We start from the raw sequence: 16985 nt of genomic DNA, 5'->3' as shown, positions 1-16985 counted from the left end.
AGCAAAGCCTGAGAAATGCAGTTCACTAACTCTTTCACAGCATGCAGCAAGTAAACTTGGCTTCACCTCAGTCTGGGTTTGGTTGGGTATTTTTGATTTGGTTTGATTTTTTTTACACCATCACATTTCCCAATCCTGTGCTCCTCACCACTGCCACTGAGAGCAGAGATGCTTAGAAAGAGTTTGAAAATAGATCAAGTTTGCAAAAGCAGCAACATCATGGGGCAAATGCCTTAACTACCCAGGAGAGGGAGCTAAAGACAATTCCATCCCCTGATTTAAGCAATTCACAGTCAATAGCTCAAGGCAAACCTCATGCAATTAAGAAAAAAAGGTAAAAACTACTGCCCGAGATGGTGTCTTCAAGTCCACTTAAGAGTTGCATTTAAATGACTGCATTTGCCACAAAAACAAATAGAAAAAATTAATGCAAGTTGCAATTTTCATACAACCTACAAGATACTTTCTTAAACGAGAACAGAGACTTTTCAAAAATAATTCTTGAGCAGAATTTGTAAATCAAGGCTTTCTAATGCAATGCTGCAGAGGGAAAACCGACAGTGACAATTACTAGGTTAATTCTGTTAAGATGAAAGACCTAACAAATTATACCTCAGTTAGTCAGTTCAAAATTTTCCATAATCTAAAGCAGTAAAGCCCATTATTTTCCAAAGAGCAATGAGACATTTAAGAGGCTCAGGTCTGGTTGCTTACCCCAGTCTTCAATCTATAACCAAGCAGAAAATTATTTAAAAAAAAAAAAAAGCCCCCAGTGATTGATTCCTGAACAGAAATATCCCAAGAAAATATTCCTGCGGGGCACTTCAGAGCAGTTGCTGCTGAATACAAAGCTGATATATCTACTGGCAACAGAGTGGGGGGGGGGGGGGGGGGGATAAACTTCAACTCTTACACAACTTCTTTTTTTTCCTGGTCTTTTAAGGATAGATTTGGGGAAGGAGTCCAAGTTTTCCTGGACCTCATCCCCCAGCTGCCTTAGCACTGCCTGCATCCCAGCATGATGCTTTGCTTGGTGCAGCTGCACGAGTTCCCAAAACTGCCCGGCCGGCGATCAGGGCTCCTGGAAACACTGCGAGGGGCTGGGAGTTTGACTTCCATTCAAAATCGATGGCAGCTTGAAGCTGAGCTCCACTATCGAGGACTTTTTTTGATGGAAAAAAAAAAAAAAAGTCTTAAAAGGCTCCTGCCAAGTCAGATCTCCAATAAAGTCCTTCCTGTTTGTGGGGAGGAGACAGGCAGTGCACTTGTAGCATTAAATCTCACCAGGGAGAAGGCATTCATGCGATCTATAGAGAAGTCATTAAAGGCTGTGGATCCTCTGCCCCTAGAAAACCATGAAAACAACGACTTCTACAGGGCTTGAAATGTCGTTAATGCAAGCTTACTGGGAGCTTTGAAGACCAGCCTGGAAAAAAAAATAAAAATTTCTTTTCTTCCATACATGGTTGAATTCTGAATAAAGTATGTTCTAAAAAGAGATTTCAGTTAAAGGAAGGGTTTTGAAGTCGCTGGATGCACAGGTCCTACTGTCAGCACGCTGCCCTGCCGTACATGTGGCAAAAACGTTCATCGCTCTTCTGCCCTGGGACACAACCAGAACTCAAATGTGACCATTGCTAAAACAGCTAGGAGATACCCGACCCCAACACCGGGCTCTCCATCGGGCTGCTGGAGCCATGCGGGTCTCGGACAAAGGCCAGATGCCATCAAATGCTGACACAAGGGTTAACAGTCGCTAACAAGGTGACAGGATGAGCGATCAGATCCCTTGGTTTCATAGGAGGGTAAAAATGACAAAGGAGAATTGATATGATAGCCCGGAACATGAAAGGTTTTACTTACAGAAGACAAGTCATTCAGAACCTTAATCAAAAACTGCAAACTAGCTGCACAAGAAATGGGATTTTGTGTTTTAACTCAAGTTTAAAAGGATGCACTGAAAAAGGATGAGGCCATGTAAAAGGCAAAAATATCCCGATTCCAAATGGAGAGAGGCAGCCCTTAAATGACAAAAATCAAACGCAGACAGGGTGGTTCATTTTGCAACTGCTTGCATCACTAGCTGTTGCTTCAGATAAAAATTACACGGCTAGTCATCGTGTCATCTGATCTTACTATTTAGACTCACTGTGGCTGAATAAGGAAGCCCCAGAAATATAGCTTTGAGAACTGCAAGAAAAAGTTGGGGGTTTTTGCCAGCTAACCTAAGGCTCTTGTGTAAATCAGCAGCTCTGCAGTATCAGCAACAGAAGTGTGGGATCAGCTAAACTGGAACCAGTTGAGAGGAAAAAACTGAATTTAAACTCTGCCTTGTGATGCTGAGTTTTTCTTCTACCCCAGTTATGACTTTTAAGAGGCACTGTTTCCCTCTGCCAGAGGTGTTTGTGGCAATCACTTTCAGTCCATCAGCCCTGCTCCTCTCCACGGGCTGTTTTAAAGAACTTTTCCATTTCTCATTAGTTGTGATGGAGCGTGAGGGACACGTGAGCAATGCAGCAGCTTCTGCTCAAGCCTGTAGACAATGTGAAATTACTGAAAAGTCATGAAGTCGCCTCATATTTCTCAGCAGAGGTTACTGACTGCAACCTAGAGGTAACCTAGGTCTCTCAATGCACATTTTTGCCAGTCACCATTTCCGCAAGAACCACCTGCTTTATCTGCTTTTGCTCCTCTGAAGCAGCCAACGCTCCCCAGCAAAGCCTTGAAATTTCATGGTGCCCTTATGTATCACCAGTACATAAAGGCCATGCAAGACTGGAGGGAAATACAGGGATGGTGCAAAACAAGCCTCATTTCCACATAAGACCAACGGCGTTGGTACTGACTGTTTTATTCACTTCCATAGGCAGGCACAGAACCCGAGCTGTGGCAGGATTTCTGGGATGCTGCCACAACCCTGAGGGCTCGCTGCAGAATTTGGGTCTTCGGGTCAATTCAGTTCAAGCTCCAGAAGTTTGAGGGCATTAAGCTTTGAAGATTTATGTCAATTAGCTTCATTACAAGGTATATTTCTAAGCTGGAGCCGCTCTTGTACCTACTGTCTGGGATCTTTATCTGAAAGATGTTTACTTCAGCGGATCGGGAAGCCTGTGAAGTTCTTTAGTCTCATGGGATCATTTGGAGCAAGAATCACTTGGTTCCAGCCAAGCTTTTCCTATAACCAGTCACCAACAGGAAGAAAAAATAAAGATAAAAAAAAAAAAAGGTGGGGAGAGAGGGAAGAGAGGAGGCGAGGAGAAAAGCATGTTTGTTCAAGCAGCCCCAGCTCCCTCCGACTGTCTCCCAGCAACAGAGGCAAAGCGCTTTGCAGATCTCTTACGCTGTGCCGGGACCCAGCTCTGAAGACGTGTGGGGACTGCTGCCGGCGCTGCTGGGAAAGGCAAAGAGCACAAGAGCATGTTTCCGTGACCGATTCAAACCCCACATTTGTAGCCCCTCTTCGGTAAGAGCTATGACTCTGAACGCTATTTGGCCAGAGCCGGGTAAGCTCCCTCCCATCAGATGCTCGTTACAAAAAAATCCCATTTATTTCCCAGCACTTTTGCAGCAGTAGAGCCAGCGTTTTGCCCTCCCCCAGTGCACTCCATGCATGGATGCCCTCTTCCATCCTTACCCACTTGCAGTTTTGCTGTTTCACAATGCAAGATGAAGGACAAGAGAAAGTTTTAGCTTAATTTTAAGAAAGGTCAGGTCCTCTGTCGCATTTCTCACTGGGAAGAAGCAATGCCTACTGCAGTACTATAGCCCTGGAGAGGATGGTGCAGGATAAAAGGACTCTCCCCATCTTTCCTCTTCCTCTAAAGGTAGAGAAGAGTTTTCAGAAAACAACAACTGCCCTACGAACAGAGGTAACAGGTGCTCAAAAGCTGCAGACAAGAGGACAATGTGAATCCAGATCACAACCCACTCTGCTCTCAACAGCCTGGATGAGTTCCCCTGCCCAGGGCAGGTCGCCATGGTCTGACACAGTGAAAAATTTGCTTCCTTCCCTGCACCCCTTTTCCATAGCTAGATTGCAAATTAACTCTGAATGCCAGGCCAAGTTCACTTGTTTCCATTGCACTGCCCTCCCCTAATATAAGAGGGACATGATGCTTTTCAGGTTCAGACCTCAGCACTGACAGCTCCACACTTAAAACACAGCAGTGAGGACTTGCAGGTGCTTCTTCAGCACTAAAACACCCACAAACTTTTCCTCTAAAACAGGGAATTGCCTTGTGCTATATAAAACTGAATGGTAATGAAATAATCACATGGCAAAGGATTACCTTTCACAACCCATCCTTTGCTAAACATTAGTTTGATCTGGAGGCGGTCACTGTTATGCACAGTCAAAACTGTATTATAATTAATGCAAAGAGAAATCCTGCTTCATGCCCCCAGCTCTCCATGAAAAGAAAACACTCTCCCAAGCCACACACCAATTCAAACACCCGTTTATTGCTGATCATCTTGATTTAACTGTTAGGAGGTTGCAAAGATAAGAATACAGGGGAAGGACACAAACCCAAAGAGGGAATGAATGCTTTAAAGCATCCCTGTCCTCCACAACCAGTCCTCAGCTGCACTCTACAGCACCAAGATGGGGCTGGAAGAGAAGATACCTTGAAAATAGCCTACACTACAGTTTTTTAGGCTGTTCTTTCCCAGTGGTTAATTATTAAAATACAAAAATACCATGTTTAAATATAGCGCTGCAGTTCAGACTTAGTTGTAGCCTGAACACTCAGTTCCGATTTGTTTTGGCTTAACCTGTTTTTTTCCACTGAAGCACCAAGCATCTGTCTCTGAACAGGTTGTGGGGTGGGGTGGGGTTTTTTTGTTGTTTTTTTGTTTGTTTGGGTTTTTTTTACACCCACCAAAATAAACCCGCAAAGTGCTTTTGCCTCCTAAATTAATACAATCATATCTATTCCTAATCTAGAAGGGTAGCTGGCTCCACGCTATAAAGGTATTTTGGCCAATAAGCCCTGAAACCCTACCAGGAAAAGCGACAAACTACTGCAGAGCTAAAATACTTTGGGACAAGGAAAGGCTGCAAGGGTGGGATAGTGTCCTTCATTAAACCCCAAAACAAGGGATGCAATAGGAAGGAGCTGCAGAGCAGTTACCAGGATTGAAGCACACTGATTTATTTTCACATTTGCCTGTGTTTTGCCGAAAAATAAAAATACCCTGAAAAAAGGAGCTGGGTGCGGCTGAGAGTCATCCCAGGACTGGGGAAGTGGCAAGCTCTTCCACACAGGCAGGCAGGCAGCCACGAAAACATAGCAACTGGCAATTTACTCCAAAACAGAATTTTATCTTAAAACAAACTGCCCTGAGCGACTGAGTTCTGATTAGTGGAGAAAAAAGGTATTTGTTTGTAGAAGGCCCATAAAAGCCAAGCCAGCTTGGAGGACACAGTGGATGCGAGGCTTGTTCTGCTGGCAAGACAGAGGACATTTCAACACCAGAGTCCTGCAAAGTAACTCCCCACCTCACAGCACTCATGGCAGAAGCATCTAAGGGCTTTCTACGTGAACAGGACACAAAATATCTCCTTTCCTCTGATACCACCCTGTGTGACCAGCAGGAGACCCAGAGATGGACAGGTCCCATATCTTCTCTGAAGACAGCGGTGCCAGGCACAGGGCACCAAAGCCAGCAGGAGCCTTCTCTCCGGAGGACACGCACGGTCCCGCAGAGGCACCGCTCTGTGGCCAGCGCTGACGCGCTTCGTTTCCACTCCCCTGCCCTGATGGACGTGAAGCCGTGGTGTCCATATTAATCTCTCCAGTTTTTCCCTCCCCGGAGCCAACACTGAAGTTTGGAGCCAGCAAGTCCATTGAGAGAGACAGAGGACGATTAAACAAGTCCCGGGGTCTTTTATCACCAAAATAAAAGACAGCTTCACAGAATACGAGCTGTCTGCAGCAACTCATTTGCATGCAGGGAAAGGAAGCTTCATTCAGAAAGCACAACATTGAGCAGCACTCCATTAGCGTGACACTCACCCAGGTTCGGGGGCATCTTTATGCTATTTGAGCTTTATGGAAGAGGCTTAGTAAAACCTCACCTACAGCTGAAAAGCCCTTACATTTGCCATCAATATAAATGCAGAAGTTTTGTTGTTCTCAGTCTCTGCATGCAGCATCAGTGATTCCCAAGGACACAGCAAGGTTGTCCTGGGAGAAGAAAAAAAAGTATATACACATGTGCATGCCAGCATTTGGATAGCCAGATATTGCCAAGAGCTACAGCTATCCTACCCCAGACAGTTTATAAGCAGGGTTTCCCCTCTCTCCATCCCCTCCAAGAACAATAGGTGGTCAGAGGATCCAGCTGCTTCGGACAATGATCTGCATTGCTGCTCTGCAGCTCTGCAGGTGTAACACCCCACATCCCCAACCAAGGCTCTGAGCCCCACAAAACAACTCTGTTTAGAGTAAAGGCATCCTTCCTTGCTTCGAAATTAAGGCAGCCGACCAGGAGGATTGATTTGTATATGTTAACTGGGAGGTTGGGAGTGTGCCCAAGACACCAGGCTATGTCGTCCAACCTTTCCACGCAGCGCTCTCTCTTCCCGACACCTCCCTCATGCACACACAAACACACGCTCCTTTGCGGGGAGCTTATTTCTGAGAAGCCAAATGTTACCATTAAAGTCCAGTTACGCCTTGATATACAAAGGAGAGCCCCTTTGATGCTTTTATCCTGGGAAAACAGCTTTTGGAGTTAACTCAGGGGCACTGAAGAAAAACTCCAATGAAGCGTTTTCCCCTTAAATCACTATAACAACTTCAGACTTGTTAAATCAGGTATGAACAGAACGAGACATAACAGGTCGCTTTATTCTACTGCTCTTCACAGGCTCCTCACTGGTGCATCAGCCCCTGATATCTGGGCAGCTTGAATAGGGAACGACATGTTATCATCTAGAGATGATTTAGAGTTGAAGGTGTGTCTGTGCATGTGCACATACATATATGCACACACACGTAACTACAGCATGTTGCCTCTGGGACCAAACTAGCAGAAAATTACTTTTTTCTTCCTTGAGCTGCTTTCTGTGGTTCGGCAGTTCACCCAAAGGTGACAGCAGCATCCCCACCTCTGCAACAGGGGGACTGTCAGCTTGTGCCACCACCAAGAGCGTTAGGGGACAATGCAACAGGGCTTCTCCTTAAAACCTCCCCTGCCTGGTGCTTCCTGGACTTACCTTCCCTTATGATACAATTTCTGGTACCACGCACCACTGCTCATCTCTTTCTGAGCTCTGCACATCGCAAGGAAAAATCTGTGTGGGGTCAATGCCTTCTGCTTCCTCTGTGGCCCCTTCCCAAATCGGCAGCTTAAAAATCACCAGTCCAGAAGCCTGGTCACAAGGCAGATAAGCTATGGCATGCCTGCACATGCACCAAAGAAACAGAAACACTGAGCAATGAAGTTATTCAGATCAAAGTCTATAATTAAATAAAAACACAGAGAAACAAATGGCACACTATCTACCATATGTATGGTATTAGCACATTATAATGACACCCTGCAGCATAAGCATAATTAAGAATATATCAGGATTCCCATTATAAATCCTTATTATTAAGGGGTTCATAACCTATTGTACAAACTCGCCTGGGGCTAGAGCTCGGCAGACAAGATAGCAGTTCCAGCAGCATATTTTATTCTTGAAAGCTGCTTACAAAGTTGGCTTTAAAGGTTATCAGTATTTTAAATTTCTGCAACTCCAAGTAAGTGTCAAGGGTTAAGACTTCATTATTTCTAAGCTTCTCCAACTGAGAGACGGGGCAGATCTGGTTTAAAACTTATTAAAAAAAAACCCAGACAAGCTGCTTCTGCAGTTTAAAAACCCCTTTGAGTACAACAAACACCCCCAATGACAAAGTGACCAGCCTCATTACAGCCTAACAGGTTCGCTCTAAAAAACAGGGGAGAAAAATAAGGGTGCATTAGGTCAACAGACGATGCTGGGGAAGCACAGAACACCCTCATCTGATGCTTCCATTTTGTACCAATACCACAGCAACAAACCCCAAATGCAGCAATGGCAAGATCACCCATGAGCTGTACAGTTGCCTGAAAAAGATGACCCCTCCTGCACACAAAGCCTGGCGCCCCACCTTCAATATCACGGTTGAAAGCTTGTGTCGGACAGTTAGGAGGTGACTCTCGCTGAACACGAGATGCTGCTAGCTGTTTCCAGCCGTTTTTATAGATTTTCTAGTAAACAAGAGCAAGTTATTTCAGGGTTGCTGGGAGGAAAAAGAAAGCAGAGCTATTGAATCAAGATTTAGAATTTTCTTTTTTAATTGCTAAGTTATGAAATCATCTCTCAAGAGATGTAGTATATGGTCCGGAGGGGATGGAAGAGGTCAGCACAACCAAGTGACTCAAGTGAGAGTTGCCCAACGGTGCCGAATACCAACACCCTGCACAAGAGCGACGGATGAATGAAAACAACAACTTTAGCTAGCCTTTTGAGCACCTCAAAATTAATACCCAATTTATGCCACGAGTCCCGTAAATGGCAATAATGCCCCTTAGCTAATACTTCTACATTTTCCAGGCTTCTCTGTGCTGTGGTAATCGCACTGGCCCAACTCCTCCTGCTTCCGCTTCTCATTTCAAGTTTAGAAAACACATGATGAAAAGACACCTCAGACAGCTTTCTCCAGCAGCCACACCGAAATGAAGTCCACTACATTTGACATGCTGCTTCACATCTATTAGCTGCATCTCTAAGCACTTGCTGCTCTTCCAGCCCGCAGCCCAGTAAAGCGAAGCACAGCAAGCGCCCAGGGTCGCACGCTGAACTCGCTGCAGCTTCCAAGCAGTTTGCAGATTCACAATAATTGAGGTTTGATGTGACAATAGCACAGATAACAATAGAGGGGCCAAAGCCAACAGAAAGGCAGGCATCTTTTAGAAAAGCCAACACGACACAGGCTCAAAATACCACTGTGATTAGGGTGCTCGCAGGCAGCGGGCAAGCCAAGAAGATGCTGCGTGCAGACGTTCATATGGGAAACAATATAGCAGGTGCCGCTTTAACAAGCGGTTAAGGTCCTGCCTGCTCCTTTGTTTGTCCTGCTGATGCAAGACACAAGTCATCTAAGGCATTTTCCCCAGAAAAGTCTTTGGTTAATGGATACCTGATCTTACTAACTGATATTGCATCCCTGAAGGTGGAAGCAAGGCTGCTCAGACCCAGCTGGCACACATCCTCAGAGCAGAGGGATGGCTGGATTGCAGCACCCACCAGGATCTCTGAAAGGGATGGAGTTGCAAATATTAAGAGCAGGAGAAGGATCCGGGACAATACCTGCTGGCTCCTTAGTGCAAGTGTAGTCCTGGGAAATATGGGTCTGGGCCATGAATCTCATTTCTAGACTGGTGACACATAAAACCACTTCTGGTTTAGTTTATGATGCTTCAGCTTATGTTCTCAACATCACCATCCCATAGAGCAGAAACCTCATATTTCATCGCTCAATATATTCTGTGTATACAAAAGATACCAGCTTGTGTTATGAACTCAGCATAACAAATACCAAGGGCCTGGAAAATATAATGCTCAATTTATTAATTTAAACCTAAACTACAAAAGCCAGTTGTGTGAGGCACATTTCAACACTTGAACTTCAGAGTTCGCATGCTATGTCCTCCTCCAGCAGCATGTGCTTTCCACACACAACACGAGGACTCACTAAATTAGTTATTTATTTCAAGACATTCTGCAACTGTCCATTAGTGATAAAGGCACACATATTTTCTGTCTTAATATGGTCTCTGAGAAACTCATTTGGATCGGTATCAGGGACTGTTGCTTCATACCGCTCTCCAGTCTGTTTTTGTACAAATCCCCAAATTACAAATCTGAACACATACCAAAAGGAAAGGACCTTACGGTATAAATTTGTATTTCACAACCAGCGTGTGGTTGATCTGCAGTTTCAGAGCCCTCCAAATACCAATGTTTTTTGACAAACACCCAGTAAAATTCAATGTTAACATGACAAGAAAGATGGCCAAAATGCGACAATGCGTCTGCTCATAACAGTGAAATAGCTGGGCGCTAGTTATTTTGAACTCAAAATAAAAAAAAGGCAAAACCCCCTTAAGAATATTTAATCAACTCACTGTCTTCAGAGCTACGTTTTCATACTCTCGCATCCTAACGCTCAGAGCTGAAAATGATGTTAGGCTCTTGGTGCAAAGGTTGTCTCCAGCTTGCAGGATGCAATACAGCATAGTAAAGCCCACATGGACACTTGAGATAGAGCTACAGAAACACTTTTTTAAAAAGAAAAGCTTCTGAAGTGCTGGAAGATGCAACATAAAGTGGAAGCGAACATAATGAAACACTGAATTTAGCAAGGACACTGAGGCCGGACATTTCTGTTCCTGAAAAAGTCCTGAAAATGCTAACGATCACAAGATAGTTACATAACCAAAATATCCGTCAGAGCACGAATTATTTACATAGAAGAATCAAAAGCTTCTGATTCAGAAATACTGAGTTAATACACTTGAAAAGTTAGCAGAAACACATAGCAGCAGTGGACTGAAATTGTTATATTATTCTAGTGCACTGGATACACACAAGCCAATTTAGATCCATGTTGAGCCTGTAACTGGTGACCTATAAATAAGAGGAGAAAGAAGTCATTGTGCATTTAGATCTGTGTTGAGGGCATTTTCACAAATCCTTTTGAATGTGTGGATGGAAGGCTTCTTCCATGCACAGGGTAGCTGATAAGCTGCAATGTCTCACAGTATTTTGCAAACCTGCCTTAGGGTTAGCCACCCTGGATACCTATCTATTTCCAGATGAATTGATACAATTCAAAGAGCTGGCAAACATAATTCTTGTTACGTCTAAACCTTGCTGCTAAGTATAGGAATAAAGTATGCTTCGTCTTTATGTTTGCCTTTCAGACCAGAACACCAACCAATTTTACCTATAAAACTGGTAAATTGTCTTCATTTGGCTTGGCTTAGTTCAGTACCGGCTTATAATTTTAACAGGCTGGCCATTTGCAATAGATACAAAGCAAACCTGTACCGTGGAAACACAATAGCTTTCAATTCAAAAAGTTAATCAGAAGGGAGGAAATCTCGCCATTGGGGGCAAAGGGAAAAGAGATTTGACATGAGGGATGATGTAAGAATTCCTGACCTTAGCACAGGAAAACCAAGAGGAAACATTGGGATCTGGAGATAATAGAATAATCAGCCCAATAATTAAGTTGATTAAGATCCTGATGGACATGCTTGTTGAGAATAGCAGGAATCAGAACAAAAATACTGACATTACTGCTTTTCCCCTAAACAAAAAACAAGTTATAAAACATTTCAAACAGGCAAAGGGAAAACTGGAATGAGAACTTAGAAATGAGGACCAGCTCTAGGCAAGGGACATCGGCCGAAAAGCATGCCAAGCACACCTCGCTTCGAAAACAGGCTCTGCCTAGTCCCCCAAGCCAAACCCAGGGCAAGTGAAGTGCTAAGATTTAAACACCTGAACCAAAAGAATAAATTAAACATTTTAGGAGGTATAGGCTGCTGGCAAGCAAGGAAGGAGCCTTGTGACCCACACAGCACAGATGTCCTTGGACCATGCAAACCAGAGATGTGATGGCCAGCCTGGATGCTGCAGGTGGTATGAATATGGAGAGGCTGAACATACTGTTTTCTCAACTGTGTTTCTCACTCGAAACACCAGTATTTGGATCTACAGCTTGGGCCATACAGGAGCCGTTACCCAGCAGGTAAGCTGCATCAGCTTGTCAGAACAAAAACCACTGAGCTTTTTTACAAGACGCAGTTTCACCAGGCACAAAAATAGCAGCTCTCCCCCTGAATAACAAGGGAAATATTTGCATTTTCTTTCAACACCAGCTTGCAGCTCTGAATTTCAACTTCTGGGTATCCTTTTAAGGCAGTGGCAGGTTTTGCATCAAGAGCCTTCCTGAAAGTTTCACATTTCAATGCAAATGTTCTTAATCCTCAACCATAAGCTGTAATTAAGGCACTAATTTCACTAGGTACTTAAGCACCCAAGCAGTCCTGACAAGGTTAATGGAGCTCAAGTATTTGAAGGCACCCCATAGCAGCCACAACCTCTAACAACTTGCTCCCCAGCTCTTCAAAACCTGTGATGGAAAGCACAAGAGCTGTGCCATTTTCTCCTGGCATCCATCCTTACGGGACAGTAAGACCTCCCAAATGGGTCAGCAACAGGTGAACCACCACATCCACAGTTACTGCAAATGGGAAAGAATTCCTTCTGCTGCGATAGTGAAACATGGAGCACCACTGCAATTATTCACAGGAGATGATGGTTGTCCAGTGCCATAATTAGCTACAGAATATTCATTCATTCTTCAATGAATTCACTTGGGGAATAAAATGCATCAAAGTAGTGGACTGTGCATCTCCTTTTTTCTAAAAAAAGCTAAAGTAAAATGCATTTTTTTATTCAGTTCCCTAAGTTTCTTTTGAAGGAGGTTTAATCTCTTCCTAAAAGAGCTAAAGACGGAACACAAAGCAACTACCTCATGTTATGAAATTGATGCTGGAACTTCTGAGCCCAGCATTCATTACAAATTCAGCATCAGACCCACTTACTTGATAGCAGACAGCTGGAAGTGGAGGATTAACAGATGTCAGGAGCCAGGTCTGAGGCTAATTCTCAGTAACCTGCCTCATTCTTCTCTCCTGAACACTTAATAGATCATTTTTCTTACCAACACCTACAACCCAGAAGAGCAGCTAACTCAAACAGCACCATGCCTCAACTCCACATGTCTCTGCTCAGAGTGCGGATGGAGACACGGGCTGGTGACACCAGATTGCACAGATGCTTCTGCTGGATCATACATGTATCAAGAACAACCACCCTGCAATCCTCCAAAAAAACACCAAACCCAAAACCCAACCCGAGGAGCAGGGTGACTTGGCTGTAAAGGCAGGAGGACAGGGTACAAAGCAGAAATGAACAACGGAGATAATTGCAGAAGCAGCAGCGCATCAGAAACCTTTTATAAAGGCACTGAACCTAAATTCCTGAAGCCAAGGTACTACCCAACACCTCTGCATTTTGCCGAAGCCAAATGTCTCCCCTCCTTTTTCTCCTCTACAAACAGAGCCCATTTATCTGCTATTTGCATTTAGGCATTTTCACTTCACCTTGCTCGCTCCTGTGAGAAGCGAGGCTGCACAGGACGTGACTTCCAAATACCTGTGCATCGCTTTTATCAGCCTGACAGCATCTAAGGGATAGAAAGCGTTTGTCACAGCCCGACTTCTTCTCAAGTTGGCGCAGTTTTTAGAGGCCTATTTTACAACATCCTCAAGCCCAGCCATCTTTCCTCTGCCACTTCCCCCCAGGAGATTACATCCCCGCTAATTACTCTCCCTGTCAGGAAGCTGCTTCACCAGCGGAGCTACGGCAGCTTAGTGAGTGATTGTGATAAAGTTTTACTTCATCTTGGTCAGGCTCTCTTCTTTAGCACAGGCACGCTGATCTATCAAATGGATAAAAGGACCTGGAAAAAAACCAACCCACAACAGAAGCTGGGGCAGGGGGAGAAGGAACGATTCAGCACCTCAACCTGGCTAAGAGTGATCAGATGGCATGGGCTCAGAATAAAGCAAAGTTGTTGCATACCCCTTAGCCTTTGGTAAACAGCTTACTACTCATATTAGACACATATATGTCGCCTTTCATCCAAAGAGATCTGAAAGAGCTTATCAAGAGAGAAATCAGTTCAGCCCCTCCTGGATCACACCCTGCGGGTGGGAGGGTTTGCTGAGCAAACTCCAAGGGACTCCAGTACCACTTTGCACGATGCAAGGTTCGCCTGCCTATGGCAGGGCTCGTGCATGAACACGGGCAGATGTGCAGGGCTGGAGCTGCTCTGTGGAGGAGGAAGGCAGAGCAGATGTGAGTCAATCCGCCCCGGAAAGAGGGCTGGCAGCCGAGACGGGCGCCGAGAGCCCCCCTCCTCCTTCAGGAGTGCAAGCAGTTTATTCTTCCATATAAAACTGATAGTGAGCTGCGACTGCCACATGCTCATCTCCGATCTGCTAAATATTTATGAGCCGATTATGAAAAACAAATTTATCACTTTAGCCCTCAGCCAAGTTTGGAAGGATTCTAATATTTATGCTGACCAGGAACTCTACCCCCTTGCATGCTTCCTCTCCCCAGCTTGCTTCCCACTCAAGCAGAGGATCGAACATTTTCGCTCCTCACCCTTCTCCCTGGGCAATACATTGCTGTTTGCTTTAAGAATTTCTCTGGCTTGCTTGCAAGGAGTTTATATCCAACAGCAGCTGAGGGGGACATCACGCGTGCATTCACGCTCCCATGAAAGAGCCGGTGGGTGAGGCGGCAGACGGGACACAAGCTGAACAAACTCCTTTGCAGCACAGAGCACAAAGCAACACTGTCGGCATCTGTTATTCGGGCCAGGTCCTTGGAGCAGGGGAGCTGCAACTGGGAACAAGGACGAGTTTTGCCAAGTGAATCATTTCTTCCCCATCCCACCCTTTTGGCAAAGCCGGCACCACCTTCCACTTCCAACAAAGGGCATTGGCAGCGCTTGGTTGGGGAAGGGATGTGACCCTTTGCCTCCAAGCAGTGGATTTTCCTGCTGTCCCCGGTCAGTGAGACTAACTGAGCACAGTGACCCATGGCCCAGCGCGATGCTAGCTCAGCCTCCGCCACGGATCCCATCTGTCCACAGACATAAACAGGTCCCTCCCCAAGTCCCCGGCACCCTGAACAGACACACCTACTGCTGGCGAGGCCACTGGGCAAAATCCTCAGCTTGTTTGCTACAGCTGCGTGTTGCATAGAGTTGCACATGGATCACTTTCCTCCTCAGTTGCCTGCATAAAGACTATTAAAATTAACAGAATAATGCACATAAATCTGCCATTGTTTCCCCTCAACACAGAGGAAGAGCCAAATCATTGCTAACAGGGGCAGCTCAATCAGGTTTTATATTAGCCTGGTAAATTCAGAGGCAGCAAGTTGCATCTAATTCAGAGCAGCTGCATTATCCCATTCAGGAACTAATTAAACCCCCAACAGCAGCACTACATTTATGTTTAAATCTCATTGTTGCCATTATGACCAGATAGATCAGCCCCTTTCTGCACATACAAATCACTGCAAAAAAACCCCAAACCTTCCCCACAGGTGCATCTTTACCATTTCTTAACAATCGTAGGAATCTGCTTCAGGATATTTTATAGCAAGAACCAGCCTGACCATATAAACTACTGACTATCAACAACTCCATTTTATGCTGCTTCTATAGAGAATTGCTCTACCCTGTGAACTGTGCCCCTCCAGCTGACAGCATCAAAGAGTTGCACCAGGAGTCAGAATGAGACCCCACATGCCTCTCTATACAGTCTCTGGAAATTAAAGAGCAATTCAAGCTAAAGGCAGCGAATCACCAGCTGCTGGCTTGTCCCCCTTCTTATGAGAGCATTTCAGTGGGAACAAAAACATTCTGCAAAAGGAGGCTATTGCCATCTCACAGATGGGGAAACTGAGGCAGAGAGGAGAAACCTTTGCCTAGAATCATTCAAGCTGGTCTGTGGCAGCCAGGAGACCCCAAGGCAAATCAGCGCTCTAGCCACAGGATACTACCAGATTAAAGCAATTCAAAAAACCAAAAATGTTTAAATTACACCAGAAACCAGGAAGACAAATAAAACCATCCGGTTTTGGTAGTACAAGTTTTTTTAAGTTAGACCTGCCCCATTGTAGACAGATGTGAATTTTTCACATTCTTTTTCTGATTTCCTCACCTAAACGTAACGGGAAGGAAAAGCAGATTTTCCTCTTGTGGCTTGTTAGGCTGACACTGGGTGGAAACAATGCTTTTTGTTTACAAGCAGGGAAGCCGATCTGTGGGTTCATTTCTCTGAGCAGAGGAAGCACAGGCACACTAACACTTGACCTCTGCTACTAGTTAAGTTGTGCGGCACTGTAAAGCCAGAGGCTTCTTCTCCCTTTCAACTTTTGCTATGGACAGTTCAGTTAGGCATGAAAAGCACAGTGAAAATTATCCACTCCTTTCAAATAAGCCTTCTGCTGCAGAATCTTTCACTAACAGCCATGGTACAACTGACCCAGGTAATTAACAGCAAAGCCTCTACAACCAAAATAGCTACAGGGGAAAATAGATGTATTTGGCAACACTGAAACACTGCAGGGAGTGAGAGGGAGTGAAAGTACGAGCTGAAGGATGGACTCGTACTGAGGAGGGATTCCCAATTTGCTTTTAGCATCTTTGAATAACTCCCTCTTCCACAAAAGACGATTTTATCTCTGAGTCAGGATCAGAGAGGCAGCCGAGAGCATCAGTCAGCGCACAGAGCACAGGTGAGCAGGGGCACAAGCATCCCACGAGTTTACACACCCAGCACACGCAGCTCCACACCCCCAGCACCATGCCAGGGGGTTTATTTCCTTTCAGTGTACAAAGAATAGTTCATCTGAGCTTATCTCTTCTGCGGCGCTGCCGCTCTACCAGCAGAGAATCATCTCCAAAGAATGTTTCAGTAATGCTGCGGTGCTGAATTTCAGAGGGACACTTAATCTCGCCTGAGTGGTTCACTAGGGCCAACTTTCTGAGCATGAAATATTTAACTATCCATGGGCCTCCTGTACTACAATAAAGTAACTTCTAACAAGCCTCTGAAATAAATATGTGAAGAGGAAAACGGGAGCTATTAAATACACCCAGCACAGTCAAATTACGCTCTTCCTTCCATCCCCATGAACCCAGGACACTGCTTACCCCCCCGGCAGCAGGGACCCAGAAACAAAACATCTCCTCCAGATGCGGGGAAGGTCCACAGGGGAAGAATTGGAAAGAGGAGGTCAACGTAAAGATTTGTGAGGAGCACTGTTATCAACTCTCCCTCATTCTGGGGAT

General features: G+C 45.0%; 1 protein-coding gene across 5 annotated transcripts in view; it reads right to left on the bottom strand.

Annotated features, from left to right (window-relative positions):
* Positions 1-16985, bottom strand: part of ANKS1A (ankyrin repeat and sterile alpha motif domain containing 1A) — a 110619-nt gene that overhangs the window by 39157 nt on the left and 54477 nt on the right. The window lies entirely within an intron of this gene.

The sequence above is a fragment of the Accipiter gentilis genome, chromosome 29, assembly GCF_929443795.1.
Source record: "Accipiter gentilis chromosome 29, bAccGen1.1, whole genome shotgun sequence".
Classification (NCBI taxonomy): Eukaryota; Metazoa; Chordata; class Aves; order Accipitriformes; family Accipitridae; genus Astur; species Astur gentilis.
This window is presented reverse-complemented; position numbering and strand designations above follow the sequence as displayed.